This window comes from Petaurus breviceps, unplaced genomic scaffold (genome assembly GCF_028583685.1).
Source record: "Petaurus breviceps papuanus isolate PSGF00001 unplaced genomic scaffold, PetGlider_PUasm1.0 178, whole genome shotgun sequence".
NCBI classification, from domain to species: domain Eukaryota; kingdom Metazoa; phylum Chordata; class Mammalia; order Diprotodontia; family Petauridae; genus Petaurus; species Petaurus breviceps.
In genome coordinates, this window is record NW_027185777.1 from 16,283,573 (window position 1) to 16,298,879 (window position 15,307).

Consider the following 15,307-nt stretch of genomic DNA (forward strand, 5'->3'; position numbering starts at 1 on the left):
TTTTACTTTATTTTTCTTGAGGGCTTTTTTTGGGTCTTTTTTTCCAATATGACTATCATGGAAATGTTTTACATGATTTCACCAAATTGCTTGCATTCTCAATGGGGTGGTGGGGATGGGGAAGGACAAAGGGAGAGAATTTGGAACTCAAAGTTTTAAAAATGAATGTTAAAAATTGTTTTTACCTGTAACTGGGGAAAAATAGAATACTAAATAAATGTTTTTTAAAAAAGAAAAAAAATTAGAGTTATCTGAAAGTGTAATGGTTGCTTCAGGAGAAGTTACTCCCCTTACTGGAGAGTTTTCAAGCCGACCCTATACCTCCACTTGCTGGGAATATTGGAAAGGAGATTCTTTCCAAAAGAGGTATAGATTGGACTCATAATGATAATAATAAATAACATTTAGATAGCACTTTAAGGTTAAGTGTTTTTTATTTTATCCTCACAACAACCCTCTCCTTCCTGTTTTATAGATGAAAGAGATGAGATCATTTGCCCAGTGTCACACAGTTGGTATCTGAGGATAGATTTGAACTCATATTCCTAACCCCAAGTCCACTACTCTCTGCACAGCTCTGCCTAGCTGTCAGGACTGAGGGCTTCTGAGGACTCTTAAATCTGTGATTGTGTGAGACTGATTCCAGGGAGAAATCATTCTGGTCCATTTTGATACCCCGGGTCTAGAATTTAAGTGTAGAATAGGTTATGAAGTGGTGTGAAGCAAATCAGGGTGCTCTGCCTACTCTGAGAACTTCAGGACAGTGTTCAAGGGCTAATTCATTACACCTCATCCACTGAACTGTAGAAATTCAATCACAGAGGCAGGTAGGTGGCACAGTAGATAGAATGCAGGGCCAGAAGTCAGGAAGATCTGAATTCTGATCCAACGTCAGACATTTACTTACTAGCTGGTTGACACTGGGCAAACAGCTTCACCTCTGTTTGCCTTAGTTTCCTCTTCTATAAAAAGAGGATAAGAGGAGGCAAGAACATGGCTCAGTGGATAAAGTGCTGGACCTGGAGTCCAGGAAGATCTGAGTTCAAATTTGACCTCAGACATTTACTGTGTGACCCTGGGCAAGTCACTTAACTTCTGATACCTTAATCCACTGGAGAAGGAAATGGCAAATCACTACAGTATTTTTGCCAAGAAAACCCCATGGACAGGGCAGTCTGTGGGGTCACAAAAAGACAGACATGACTGAATCAAATAAATGAAAGATGAGGATCCTAATAGCACCTTCCTTGCAGAGTTGTGAGGAGCAAATGGGGTAAGATTTATGCAAAGCTTAGCCCATAGTAGGTGCTATATAAATGTTTGCTATTTTATCATTATTATTATTAATAGTATCAACAACATTAGAATTATTATGGCTTTCCTTAGCCGTCCTTTTCTCTCCCCCTCCTGCTCCCCTGACTTCCAGAATCATAGAATGCTTGGACTTGATGGGAACTCAGAGGTCATTGTATCCATCCTCCTGTGATATTAAGGTAGGAAAGACCATGTCCTGGTTTCCACATTTCATCATTAGAAAGACTGAGGAAACAAGGGGATTTACTTAACCTTAAACAATGAAGAACATAGCATGAATCAAAACAGAGTCATCCCTCATTGGGCTATACTTTGTGAGATTGTTTGACTGTTTAGCAGGCTTTATGGAAGATACTATCTTTCTGGGAAGTAGGCAGGGCAAGTTAGAACTATTTCACAAAGAAATAAATTTAGACCCAATTAGGTAACTTGCCCAAGGTCCCTTGGCAGGTGGGTAATACTTTGGTCCCTAGTTTTCTTGATTCCCTGTTCAGGGCATTGCTTCTCTACACAATCCTTCATTCATCTTTCAGTTGTGTCTGATTCTCCATGACCCCGGTTCAGTCAAATATAATCCACAAATAATCTTATCATGGTCCACATGTGGGCAGCCTGTTTCTTGCCTAGGAGTTAGGAACCTTTTTAGCCCTGGGTTCAAGTCCCAGTGAGTCTTAGCAAGACCTGTGGAAGCCTTAAGGGAAAGGCAGAGAAGGGGTATGAGTACCCCAAGGAGATGGGTACAGGAGGAAGAAGGGGAAGAATCCAAAAAAAAGGAAGAATCCAAAAACACTGAACTGGGACTCTAATTCCATTTTAACACTAGTTCACTCTGTGACCTCAGGTTAAGTCTACTTCACTAGGCCTTCATTCCTTCTCTGTAAAATTAGGGAATTGGCCCAGGGGTCCTTTAAATTCCTATACAGCTCAAGCATTGTAGGGGAGCAGGAGTGGGAGAGGGAAAGGGAGGGCTAGGGAAAGCAAAAAGGGAGCTGACATTTAGCAGGTGACAACGTACCAAGGAGAGTAGTTGGAGGTACCATTCAATGCTAGGCTAGAATGGTTTACCAAGACCTTGAACCATAGACTGCTCACCACTCAGTGGAACTGTACACACAATGGAAAATTATTAGTAAGTTTCCCAAAGGGCCAACATGAACTCAAGAACTTCTAGAAGAATTGGTCTTCGTGTCTTGTTTTATCTTGATTCTCTGCTTCAGAGGCAGGAATTCTTTGTGGTTAAATTAAATATCAACCAGGACTGACTTCCAAGAGCCTAGGTTTAGATTTAGAAGTAGAAGGGACGTTAGAGGTTCTAGAGTCCAGCCCCACTCACTGTTTTCCACTCATTTTCTGGAGTGAGTGCAGTAGCCTTTTAGTGACTACATCTGAAATGATGGAGGTCAAGCTTTGATTTGACCCCAAAACAGTAATTTGATGTGCTTCAGAGCCAATGGAATCCTGTGAAGACAAAGCTCATTTGTCCAAGAAGATGTGAATTCCTTGGCTTGACAGAGCAGATTTGCTACTTGTCCATTATCCTTATTGTGTTTTCAAATGAGAAAAATGCTGATAAAAAATGAATTATAGTTCAGCTTACTGACAAAATGGGAGATAATATGCTTTAAAACTATAGGGTAAAATCCCATTCTATTTCACCAATTTGGAATTTTGAAGCCTTTGTGTAGAGGGTGCCTAAAGTTTACCTTTGTATGAGTTTTCACAAATAACATAAGCAAATTGAAAAGGGAATATTTTCCCGCTAAAGATAGCAAGACTATCTTAAGCAGTTTGGAACAATTCAATTCTATATAAGCAATTTAAATAGAAACAGTTGAAGCAGAGGCCAGCACCATAGTGCTACTTACACAGATTCTTTGATGTATAAATTACATGTCATTCTTATCTTTTCATTAAAGCAGATCTCTATGAGGCAACACTTTAACCTAGCGACAGTCCCTGATTGCACTTGAAAGTCATAAATCTGTGCTACTCAAAAATATTCCATAATCTAGACTCTTTACCAATTTGGACGGCTTTGGACGGGCTTCTCCCCAGGTTTTTTGAATTACTGTGATTTAACTGACTTTTAAAGTGGGTTCAGCTGAAGGACCTCACTTCAAAAGCTCATTATACTATCATGGAGGAAAAAATCAGGTTGAGACTTTTAATTTAGTTTGGAATTCCTGGCAAGGAATAAGGAGTTGGCGTTCTGGAGGACTTTAAAGTCTTCTTCAAGTATCAAGTAGCCTTGTTACCTAAGTGTTGTCCCTGCTCACATGTACTGACCCCTGGCTCACGTGGAGCCACACAGAGGGACTTAGGGGTAGAAGCCATGAAATTTTAGGCTGGGAAAGAATCAGAAATAAACTAGTCCTGTGTCTTCCTTTTACCAATAAAGAAATTGAGACCCCAGGGTGGTGAAGACACTTGTCCAAGTTCACACAACAAGATAGTACTAGAACCCAGGCTTGCTGCCTGTCAGCCCAACGTTCCCTGAAGTCAGTTCTCTCTGCTAATTGATGGAAGTCAAAGGCTAAGGGGCTTCAGTCTCCTCTTCTGTACAATAGAAGCTATAGAGTAAATAAGAGTTCCATCATCTCCTATTTTTAACAGTAGATAGAACTATTATCATACTAAGGAGAGCGTAGTATGATAATTGTTGGAAGACTTAGAAAAAGAATGATGTTTAAGGAAACCCTGGTGTTTGGGTCAACGGTGCTAATCGGCGTATTCGAGATGCTGCACACTGTGTGGTCCTCTCTTTTATTTTTAGAAACTGGGTACCAAAAGCTAGCAGGTTGTGTTTATTTTAAGTGTCTCGGGGGCCAGGAATCTGCCAGTGTAGTAAGAACTGTGTAGTCTAGAAAATGTTAGAACTGGGAGTTATTATAAACACTGAGCTCTTGGGTGAAATTCATTTACCAAAGTGTTGTGGTATTTGTGTGTCTATAGATTTTCCACTAGTTCTATAATTCAGAAATGGATATTCAGTGTAGGAAGGCTAGGCCATGGAGAAGAGTTCAGAGAGAAACGTGAATATATTTAACTATGATGTTCTTTTCTTGAATGTACTTTTAAAATACAACTTTTGCCTTTGGGGAAAAAACTCTAGCACTTTTTGGAGTGTTTATTAATTTGAACAACTCCACATTTCTTTAGTGTCGAATTGTCTGTGCTTTTTAGTGGTCAACCCTGTGCCCATTAGACTTCTTTTTTGTTCTAGAAGTAAATACTGGTTTTGCCTAAAGATATGCTGGAAAGGGGAGCTCTGGGCCTCTACTTCTGGAGGGTACGTGCATGGCTCTGGCTCTCTCTCTCCCTTTCTCCGCCTCTCTTTTTCCTTCTCTCACTCCCCACTTCCTCTCCCTCTCTCCCGAGGGCAGTATCCCTTTCCCCTATCCCACAGCTCTCTCTAGGTGGCCTCGTGGTATCTACTTTTCAAGCCCTCTGTATCTCTTCTGCTGAGGGCTCCCCATCTCATTCTGTGTCTCTGTCTGGTAACAGTTCCTTGATATGCATGATTCCTGTGAAGGGGCCTCATGTATGAACAGGCCATTTCTACCCTAGTGTGCCAACCTTACCATGAGTGTGGTCTGACTGCCAGAACAAAGGATTGGGTCAAAAGGGCAACAAAGGACCCTGGACAAGACAAGTTCACACCTTGTCAAGGGGATCTAAAAGGAAGAGGTGGAAGGAAGCCTTAAGGGATAGGCAGAGAAGGGGTATGAGTACCCCAAGGAGATGGGTACAGGAAGAAGAAGGGGAAGGGATCATGCCTGGCCACACACCATCTACACTAATAATAGTCCCTATTTCTATAGTTGTTTAGAAAGAGTTTATTTCACAATAATCCCATGCTGAGTGTTATTATCCCTATTGTATGCAATGAGGAAACTGAGGCTCAGATAAATTAAGTCATATATCCACAGTCATATTACTTACACCATAGCCTAGAGAAGAACCCTAGTTTTTAGACCGTACCTCACTGCCTCCTGACCAATCCAAGATCCTCTTCTCTCATAGCCTATGTAACTTGATGAAAACCCTTCATTATAAAAAGCATATATTTTGCACATTTCCCTCTGTCCAGCACAGTGCCCAGATTCAGGACACACAGTGAAAATTAAGCTGTTAATTATAAGCTTCATTTTTAAGGTTAAGAAAATAAATTGGAAGGAAATAAATGCCTGCTATGTGTTGAGCATTGGAGAGGGCTTCAATATTCTAAGCTTCACCAAAGGTAGAGTTTTATCGGGCATCAAAGAAATTGCAAAGAAAACAGCATAAGGAAACATTCATGTGTGGTTCTCCACAAAATTACTAATAATCATATCAAAGACCATTATAAATACCCAAATGAATTATAAAGGACATATGAGGAAAAAAAATGAAGAAAAAATTTGGTGCATATAGTGTGGAGAAATTTTACTTAAGAGTGTGATCTGCATGATATGGTATTGGCTGTGGAAGGCTTTCTTAAAGAGAGGAGTGATGAACTTTTTTAAAATGCCATTGATATGGAATGGAGAAATGAAGTAGAAATATATTTCATATAGAAAAAATCAGGTAATGTTTCATATGTTTGTTGTCACAAGCTCTATTTTGTCATAGGTAGATGTTTGCATTAGAATTACCCTTAAAACCTCTACATCTAGAGAAAGAACTGTACATAGAATTATGTATAGAATTATTTTACATATGATATGTGTATGTATGGATGTGTGTGTATATATATATATATATATATATATACATATGTACTTACATATACACACACACATAAGTATTTGAATGTAATAGTGGCCATCTCTAGGGCAGGGGGGAATGGAGCGAAGGAAAAAAGGAATAAAAGAAATTTACATAACTTGGTTGTACAGTTAAAAGAAATAGCAAGTTGTACATAGTAGATTTACAGTTTTGTATGCAATCCTCTTTTTTATTATACTATGTTATGGAAATGCTTGTTTTATTACATAAATTAAAAATAGAATAAATTTAAATATATATTTTTTTTCTTGGTATAGAAAGTGCTTCTGTACACAGATTACAACTGGTCCCTAAGTCATAGTCTAAGAGGGCTGCCTAAGACACAGAGAGCCTAATTGCCTTCCCAATGGCTACAGAGTTATTCAAGCTTGAGAGGCTGGATTTGTATTCCCCGCTCTGTCCTCTGAACCACATGGCCAGCCTCTTCCTCCTCCTCTTTCTGCTGCCATAAAACAGGCATAGAAAAGCTAATGGCAAACTGTATCTTTTCCTAACCCATAGATTCCTCAGCGCTCACTACTTTCTTTTCAACCTTGGCTAACAATTAAGAGCCCAGATCTTACTTAGCCTTGGCAGGAAGGTTGAAATGTAGATCAAATGAATCAAATTAATCTTCAGTTCTCATAGCCATGCATTTTTTGCTTTCCAACTCATTACTCTGCCTGGGGTAGGTTAAGATAGGCTTAGAAAAGAAATTATTATAAACTCACAGACCCATAAACAGTTTGGGTTCATTCTTCTTTAATCCCCGTTTTAGGTTGGGTGTGATGCTATTGAACCAGACTAAGCAACTTTATTTTTAATCTTTAAACTTCCAAAGTCTTGATTGTTTTGGCTGCTTTCGGTTTGCTCACAGAGAACCTTTGAAATTGGGCGTAATTTCCATATTGAAGAGTTAATTAATCAGTCAGCAAGTATTTATGGAGCAGCTGCTATGTTCCTATTTCTCACTGAACGTAGATAGGTATCTATTTTGCCCAAGGTCAAACCATAGGCAGATAGATGCAAGACATTTCATCAGGATGTGCACTCAGAGAATGCTGGGCCTGTTTTAAGAAGTGTCTTTATTTTATACTCGATTGCAAAGGAAATTTTTTTGTTCATCAAACTAAAGAAACTAAAACCTAACCAAATTATTTTTAATTAACAAATAAACTTTAAAAAATACAGACTTAAAAAAGAAACACAAAACCAATTTTCCCTTGAGATATTAAGTTTGTACCTGGACATCCTTGGCAAGCCTGTATATTCCCTGCTAGGTCACCTAGTCAAGAAGGGACAAAATTGATATTAGAATCTGGGTCTTCTGAACTCTTGGGCCATTATTCTTTGCAAATCTATCACATTGACTCAATTTCCTTTAAATGCAATCTTGGACATTTTGACTTAAATTTTTTTAAACACCTGTATAAATATTAGCTTGGATTTTTAAAGACCTGAAATGGTATAATTTGCCCCTGGCCTACTGAAGATAACTCAGGTTAGGTAATGGCAACTCTAAAAGATGCAAAGATAAAGCCTTTTTGGGCTTCCTGAATGATTTTTATTGCCAGCTTTCAAATTTCATCATTGTTTGTGTTTGTTAATTAATAACTCCCATTTAATAATAGCTCACACAATAACAAATGTTATCTCATTTTATCCTCATGGTCATCCTGGGAGGCAGTCGCTACTATTATCCCCATTTTATAGATGGGAAAACTGAGGCTGAGAGGTGTGACTTGTCAACAGTGATACAGCTAGTAAATGTATGAGGCAGAATTTGAACTTGGACTTCCTTACTGCATATATCACTGTATACTGTTACTCCCTAAGAGCACCTAGGCAGGTGCTCTTATTGTCCTCATTCTGTAGATGAATAAACACAATTCGCCCTTTATGTGATATCCTTTTACATACTTAAAGGTGACCTTCATGTCCCCTCTCAGTCTTCTCCAAGACAAGCAGGTCAAGTTCTTCCATATCCTCATATAGCATGGCTTCCATCCCTCTCACCATTTTGATTGTCCTTCTCAACAGAGAGGAGGACAGCTATTTATTCCGTACATAGTTTGCTTTGATATATTTGTGGATGAATCCCCCTCCATTTGATCGTGAGCTTCTGGAGAGAAGGGACTGTTTCTTGCCCCCCTTTTGTATTTCCAGCACTTAACACGGTCCCTCGCACATAGTAGGCACTTAATATTTATCCATTGATAAACACCCTCCTGTTGGCCAATGACCTTTCTAGAGACCATGGAGGCCATGGGAACTGAGCCACAGCTGGGCCAGGATCCCCTTTACTACGTACCCATCAAGGGGTCCCCCAGCTTGTGTTTAATGCAATGACCTTCCATGACAGGGCTTTCACTGTCTGCAGTGGCCATACATTCCACTTTGGAAAAGCTCTATTTGTCAGAAAATTTTCTTTATATAAACCCTAAAGTTACTTCATTGGAAACTTTGAGACTTTGCGCCTAGTTTTGCCCTCTGAAGCCAATCAGACCAAGTAGAATCTCGTTTCTACTGAAAAGTCCTTCACCTACTTAAAGACATTTCTTGGAGCAATTAAGTTCATGTCTTATGGAATTGATCATAAGAAGAAAGCAAAGTTGTTTGCTGAGAATGCAGGGGAAAGTAAGTGCCATTTCAGGGAAAGAGGTTTAAAACTTAATCATTAGGAGGGAGCAAGGTCATTTGCAGAGAATGAATGGGAAAATAGAATGCCATTTGAGGGAGAGAGGTTTAGAACATTTTTATAGAGAACACAATAAAGAATCTGTTGTTGTTCACTTGTTTCAGTCATATCCAAACAGGGTTTTCTTGGCAAAGATACCAGAGTGGTTTGCCCTTTCCTTCTCTGACTCATTTTACAGATGAAAAAACTGAGGCAAACAAGGTTAAGTGACTTGCCCAGGGTCGTGCAGCTGGTAAATGTCTGAAGCCAGATTTGAACTCAGATCCTCCCAACTCCAGGGGCTGGCACTCTATCCACTCTGCCACCTAGCTGCTGCTCCTGAGATATATAGGTGCTTAATATTGATTTTTGCTACCCTGCCTGCCCACTTCCTCCATCATCATCATCAGAATTGTGAACTCTTGGGCTTCCACATGAATGTTCATTTCTCTTGTAATAAACATAGTTCTCATGTAAGTTTCATGAAGTTGTGATTCCTTGTTTTCAATCATCATCATCATCATAGCTAGTTTTTATTTATCACTTTAAGGTTGCAAAGTGCTTTACCTATGGTGTCTCATTGGATCATCACAACAACCCCATGAGGTACATGGCATCATTATTTCCATTTTACAGATGAGGAAACTGAGTCTGGGAGAGGTTAAGTGACATGCCCAAGGTCACACAGCTAATACATATTTAAGACAGGACTCAAACTCAAGTCTTTCTGACTCTAAGTCCTGAATTCTATCCACTGGGTTACCATCCTTTGATGGTGGATGTCTTTCCCACTGTATTAGTAATCTTTTTTTTTTAAGTCGCAGCAGCTTACAGTCATGAACTATACCTTTTTCCATTGTAGTTTGAGTCGATGGTGATGTTAATGATGACGACAAAACTCCCATTTATATAATCCTTTAATGTTTGCCCAACATTTTACACATATTATCTCATTTGAGCCTTCTGAGATCCCAGAGCGAGGTGTCTGACACCGAGCCATGAAGCATCACTGAGAGAGTGCTGGTGTCAGAACCCTGGGCATTGATGGCAGCATGGATGTGTGGATGGCTGCAGGCATCTCGCCTACACCTCATATAAGCTGCAATCAGCTGTGACTCATTCTAATTCACCCCCCCCCCCATGCCATGTGAAGGCTGTTGCTGTGGCAGTACATTTTTATTCTTGGCCCTTGTTACAGAGCACTTTATGGGAATCCATAGGAGGCCCCAAATGTCCCTCCAGTCCCTTCTTTATTGCCTCCGATTCATTCTGACTGACCTTTCTTTAACAGTCATAGTTCTTTATTTGTGAAGTACAGATTGCAAATAACCTAATCAGTCTATTGGTTGGCTTCCAGTCACTGGCATTCCATCTGCTTTATAATTACATTGTAAAATCCACTTGCAGTGGGGGTGGGGAGAAAAGTACTGATTGTATACTTGTTCTCTAGCAAAAAATATTGGTGAGGCATTAAGGCGGCCCCCAAACTGGTTAGGCTTCTTGGCTGACCCAACTGTGTTTGTTTTATTGACTTCCTTCTCAGTACCTGCCAAAGGTTAGTGTTCTTTGTGTGCTGAGAACAGCAAGAAGACTGTAGAAGTCAAAGGTTGTCCAAATCTCTTAATGCAGTTTTATTAAACTAAACACAGTCTAGTGCCTGGGCCCAAGACTTTAGGTTAACCAAATACTCAGGTTTGAGAATTGAACAAAATCTTGGGTCTAGAAACTAGACTCAATTCCACAAAGGCTAAGGGCAGGACCTTTGTCTTAGGTCAACTTAGGTAACTACATTCTTCCCACCTAAGAATAGTGCTCATCACATAGTAGGTACTTTGTTAGTATTTTTTTTTAATTGTACTGTATACTATGGCAAACATGAATATAAGGGAAGGGAAAGGGATAGGGATAGAAGAAGAAAAAAACCTTAGCAAAAGAGTTGTGCTCAGGTAGGGAAAACGGGCTTAAAAGTCTTGAGTTTTGCCCGAGGCTGTGCTCCATAGTCAATTTTTCTGTCATACTTGGTCTTTTGCAATCTCAATAATGTGTCCTTTGGCCCATTTTTAAGCCAGTAATGTTGATACTTGTTTGTGTCTTGGTCTTGTTGAGTCTTGCCAACTTGTGTTGATGTTGTTGGGATCCTATTTTGGATGCAAGCCTCTGAAAGTTTAATGCGTTTATAATAATGCTTATTATTTTGTTATTCCATGCCTCCTTGGCAAGTTCATTATTACCAATGATGCAATCATGAGATTGAGCCCTAAGGTATCAACTCTGCAAAGTACACTGTTGAGTTTTTTTTTAAAGGAATATTGTCATATTATTGTATTTACTTATATAATTGTCCCTTCCTTTCCCTGACATTTTCACTTGTGGGAGAGAGAGGGCAAAATTAGATTAACATCTGGGTCCTCATCTGCTGCCATCCTTGGCAACCTTAATGAATTTTTAAAGATTCTCACTCCAGTTTGCTATAGAGCAGTGTCTCAACCACAGTCACACACCCAGTTAGCAGTTAAGTTAATTGGAATCTGTCTACTACCCAGTCTTTTGATGCTTAGAGCAAAAGACTGCTTTAATCAAGACTGCCTGAGCTTGTGAGAATTATAGGAGAGGAAATTGAGTTGGAAGCCATTGAAAGGCAATATTTACATTTAGGGTTGGCTTTGTGAGTGGATGAATGAATAAACAAATGGCCATTTATTAAGCCCTTACTGTGTACAAAGCCCTTTGTCCTTTAAAACCTCAGATTTGGAGCTTAAGGACTTTTGGTCTAATGGAAAAAGGACTGGACAAGTGCTGTTTCTGCTGCTGGTGTCTCCTAGATTGGATTGCAACATCCCTCTCCTCCTAATCCTGGTGAGACAGGTCAGAAGGTGAAAGGCAGTTGGACTGGAGGTTGGAGAATGAGATCATAGTGCTGGTATGGACCATGGAGAATATCTGGGCAAATTCCATCATTTATCATACCTAAAGAAACTAAAGCCAAGAGTGCCCAATCATAGAATTGGTATTAGCAGAACTGCAGGGCTAAGTCCAATAGACTTTCTTGGGAGTTTTGTTGGATTTTAGTCTGCTGCCTGTATGAAATTGGGAAGGCTTATGTTTCTTACCTATTTCACTATCAGAAGAGATAGAATTTTTAAAGCACTTAGCATTAGTACCTGACACATAGTAGGAAATTAATTCCTTTTCCTTCTCACCTAAGGTCCGTTGTGTAATTCCTTGGGTCTGTAGAAATGTAAGTTTATTCCTGGAAATCATTCAATTATACTGAAATGTATGCAAAAAAATAGAGAGATTAAGTAATTTGCCCAGGGTCACATAGCTTTTGTGTTGGTGGTAATTTGCACATGCAGTTTTCAGAAGAAATGATCATGCTTTCATTTACATTAATGAAACATGGTCTGAAGGTTGGCACCTCAGTTTTAGAGCTAGAAGGGGCCAGAGAAGTTATCTTTGATTTTATAGATGAAACAACTGAGATCCAAACAGATTTTTACTTATTTTGCTTACTGCCATGTAGGTAGTAAGTGGCAGAGTCAGAATCTGAACCCATGTTCTCTGACTTCAAATCTATTAGTCTTTCCATTACAATAATGCTTTTTGTATAGAGTAGGAGATAGAAAGCTGAATTTAGAGTCAAAAGACCTGGATTCTCATCTAAAACACTAACTGTTTCATCTTAGGCATGTCCTTTAAGTTCTGTGAGCCTCAGTTTTACCCATTTATAATATGGGGGAAGCAATGATAACACTTGTATCACAGGATTGTTGTTGGGATAATATAAAACACTGTGCAAATCTCAAAGCATGCTATTAATGTGACTTACTGATATTCTTGCAAGTTAGCTTCTATTTCCCCATGGGTTTATTTTGTCATTTTAAGTAGGTTTTTTAATCTTCGTCATTTTTGGTTCATCTTCCCTTGTTAGTGGCTTGAGCATCTATATGTGTTAGGACTTGGAAACTGCCCATACAAGAAGTTAGCCCTTGATTTGTCATGTATCCCAGCCCTCTCCATTGTCTCACAAATGTTATTTTATCAGTCAGTGATCCTTGATTTTCCTTCTGGCATTTGCTGATAATCTAATATTTCAAAGACTTCTACTTTCATCCTTGTGGGCACTCACTCCACCAATGCAGGTCATAAACCTTGCCTGCCTTTGCAGACAATTCCATGAGTTGCTGTGACCAACCTTTAGGTGGCAAGACTTTCTATGCTCAGCCAACTCTGTTGATTATTCCCAACTGATCCTGTTTGGAAGTCATTTGTACCTAGTTGTTCTCATGTTGCTTCCCCAATTAGACTGTGAGCTCCTAGAGAGTAGGGGCTGTCTTTTTGCCTTTTCCAAAACCCCCATGCTTAGCATAGTGTCTAAGCACGAGAAGAAGGCAATGGTTGGCTGACTGATGACTGATTCTCAGATGACTATAACTGGACCCATACTCCCAAGTTTTTCTACGCTGGAAATATTTATCTGAGCTTGGGCATAACCTTTGGGAGTCCAGGGTTGCCAAATTTAGGCAGGGCCTAACAAACTGGAAAAGTTTTGAGTATGGGTTCAGGGATAGATTATCATCAGAGGACCGGGCTGGTTGAATTCATATAGGCTTACTTCCTGAGGGTTAACTGCACCGACTCATTCAGCTGTCTATTAAAGCAGGTTGGTGCTGGGTTCTATAACAGAAGAGCACATATACACATTGAAACTTAGTCATATGATCATGAAATTAGAGCTGGAAAGGTCTTCAGAGGTCACTGGATCTGACTCCCTAATTTTACGGATGTGGGAATTAATATACAGCTTGTAACTGTCTGAGGTAAGATTTGAACCCAGATCTCCCTGTCTCCCAACAAGTCCATCAACCTATATCCTCAAAACATAATAAGTTTTAGTGTTCTCAGCAACTTTTTTATCAAAAGCTTTACTCATTCTTCTCTCCTCTTAGCAATTTGCCTTAACAATCACTTGCAGTTAAGGCTACAGAGAGCATTATTATTAACAGCAAAATAGCATCTCAGAAGCCTAGGAATGATTCTGTACACCATTAAATATTATTCCCTTTCTTTGATGGCAGGGGATGGTTTCAAACTAAAATACATTTTCTTCTTCCTTCATTGTTTGGTGCTTTTGAATTTTCTCAACTAGTATTACCAGTAAAAGGCTTGTCATGGGGGTTTTGTAGAAAATAAGAAGCAAAATCTCTTCTTGTGTGTGCATTGTTATCAATTCAGATGAATTAATCATGATCTTTAAAACCCCTCTAATACAATTTGGAACTGGAACAGTGTTTTGTAGATAGCAATGAAAGACATTCATGTGCAAAGGCTAATGATTTTTTAAGTGAATCCTAATCATTTTAATAGACTGAAGAGGTAAACCGTCTGAATTGGCAGCGTTTGCTGGGCCGCTTTTGGCTATACCATCTGATTTTTCTATTGTTGCTATTGATGGACTTTGGTTATTTTGGAAGCTCAGGGTTAATGGCTTTCTCCAGAAGGAAAAATGGAAACATGAAATGAGTGAGATACAAGATAGAATGAGTGCAAGCGCTTTCTACCTTTCTTTTTTTTTTTTTTTTAAAGCAATTGGGGTTAAGTAACTTGCTCAAGGTTACACGGCCAGTTATTTCTGGGTGTGGTGCTGAGTGTCTGAGCCCGGGATTCGATCTCCAGGTCGTCCCAACACTGGAGCCGGTGCTCTTTCTCGCTGTGCTACCTGGCCACCCCTCTACCTTTCTTTTCAATCAGCATTGCTGGAACCAAGACAAGATATGGAATTTGAACAGTTTCATGTGGGCCATGCAGCTAAAGTGACAAGGGCACAATGGGAAGCCGAGATGTCAAAGATCAGGGTACTCCAGAGGAAGAATATCAATGCCCTATGGTGTGACTCATGTATTAAGTGTTAACTCAGTATTTTACTGACTACTCATGCCGGGGGAGGAGAGTGTATTAAATCCCTAAAAATAATATGACTAGATCTATGGTACAAAGCATACAGCTGGACCTCCCATTCAGTGATTCATTCCAAAACAGCATAGGCTGAGAGATTTTAAAATAGGAAAAGATCTTAGAGAAGAAGAGTTCAACCCTTCCATTGGTTGAACTGGAATGAAGAAACTGAAGCATCGAGAGGTTAAAAGACTTGCCCACTGTTACACAGCTAAGTGTCTAAGAAGGGACTTGAACCTAAATCCTCCTGACTCCAAGTCCAGTACCTTATCCACATCTGGCCCATTTTGGGGGGCGAGTAAACAATTAGACCCTCCCCTAAGCAGATGCATGATGTCCACTATGCAATCTGGCCTTTGGACAAAGAGTTCACATACATGAGAGTTACACAGGCTTAGCGGGATCTGTGCCAGCAACGAGATCTTCACAGCCTGACCTAGGGACAGTTTTGTGATTCCCAAATCAGATTCTTCTGATGATGAGAGAACCATTGGTTGGACGCTTGACCCCCATTAATTTCTTTGATATTTCTGAGAAGTTAGTGACCGATATGTGTGGTTCATTGTATCAGATTTCAGGATTTTACTGGATGGTTAAGTGGCACCGTGGGCCGGG

The 15,307-nt window shown here is 39.6% G+C and overlaps 1 protein-coding gene across 16 annotated transcripts in view; it reads left to right on the forward strand.

Annotated features, from left to right (window-relative positions):
* The window catches only part of KIAA1217 (KIAA1217 ortholog), a 586,069-nt gene that overhangs the window by 314,111 nt on the left and 256,651 nt on the right, over positions 1 to 15,307 (forward strand). The gene's annotated exons all lie outside the window — the stretch shown is intronic.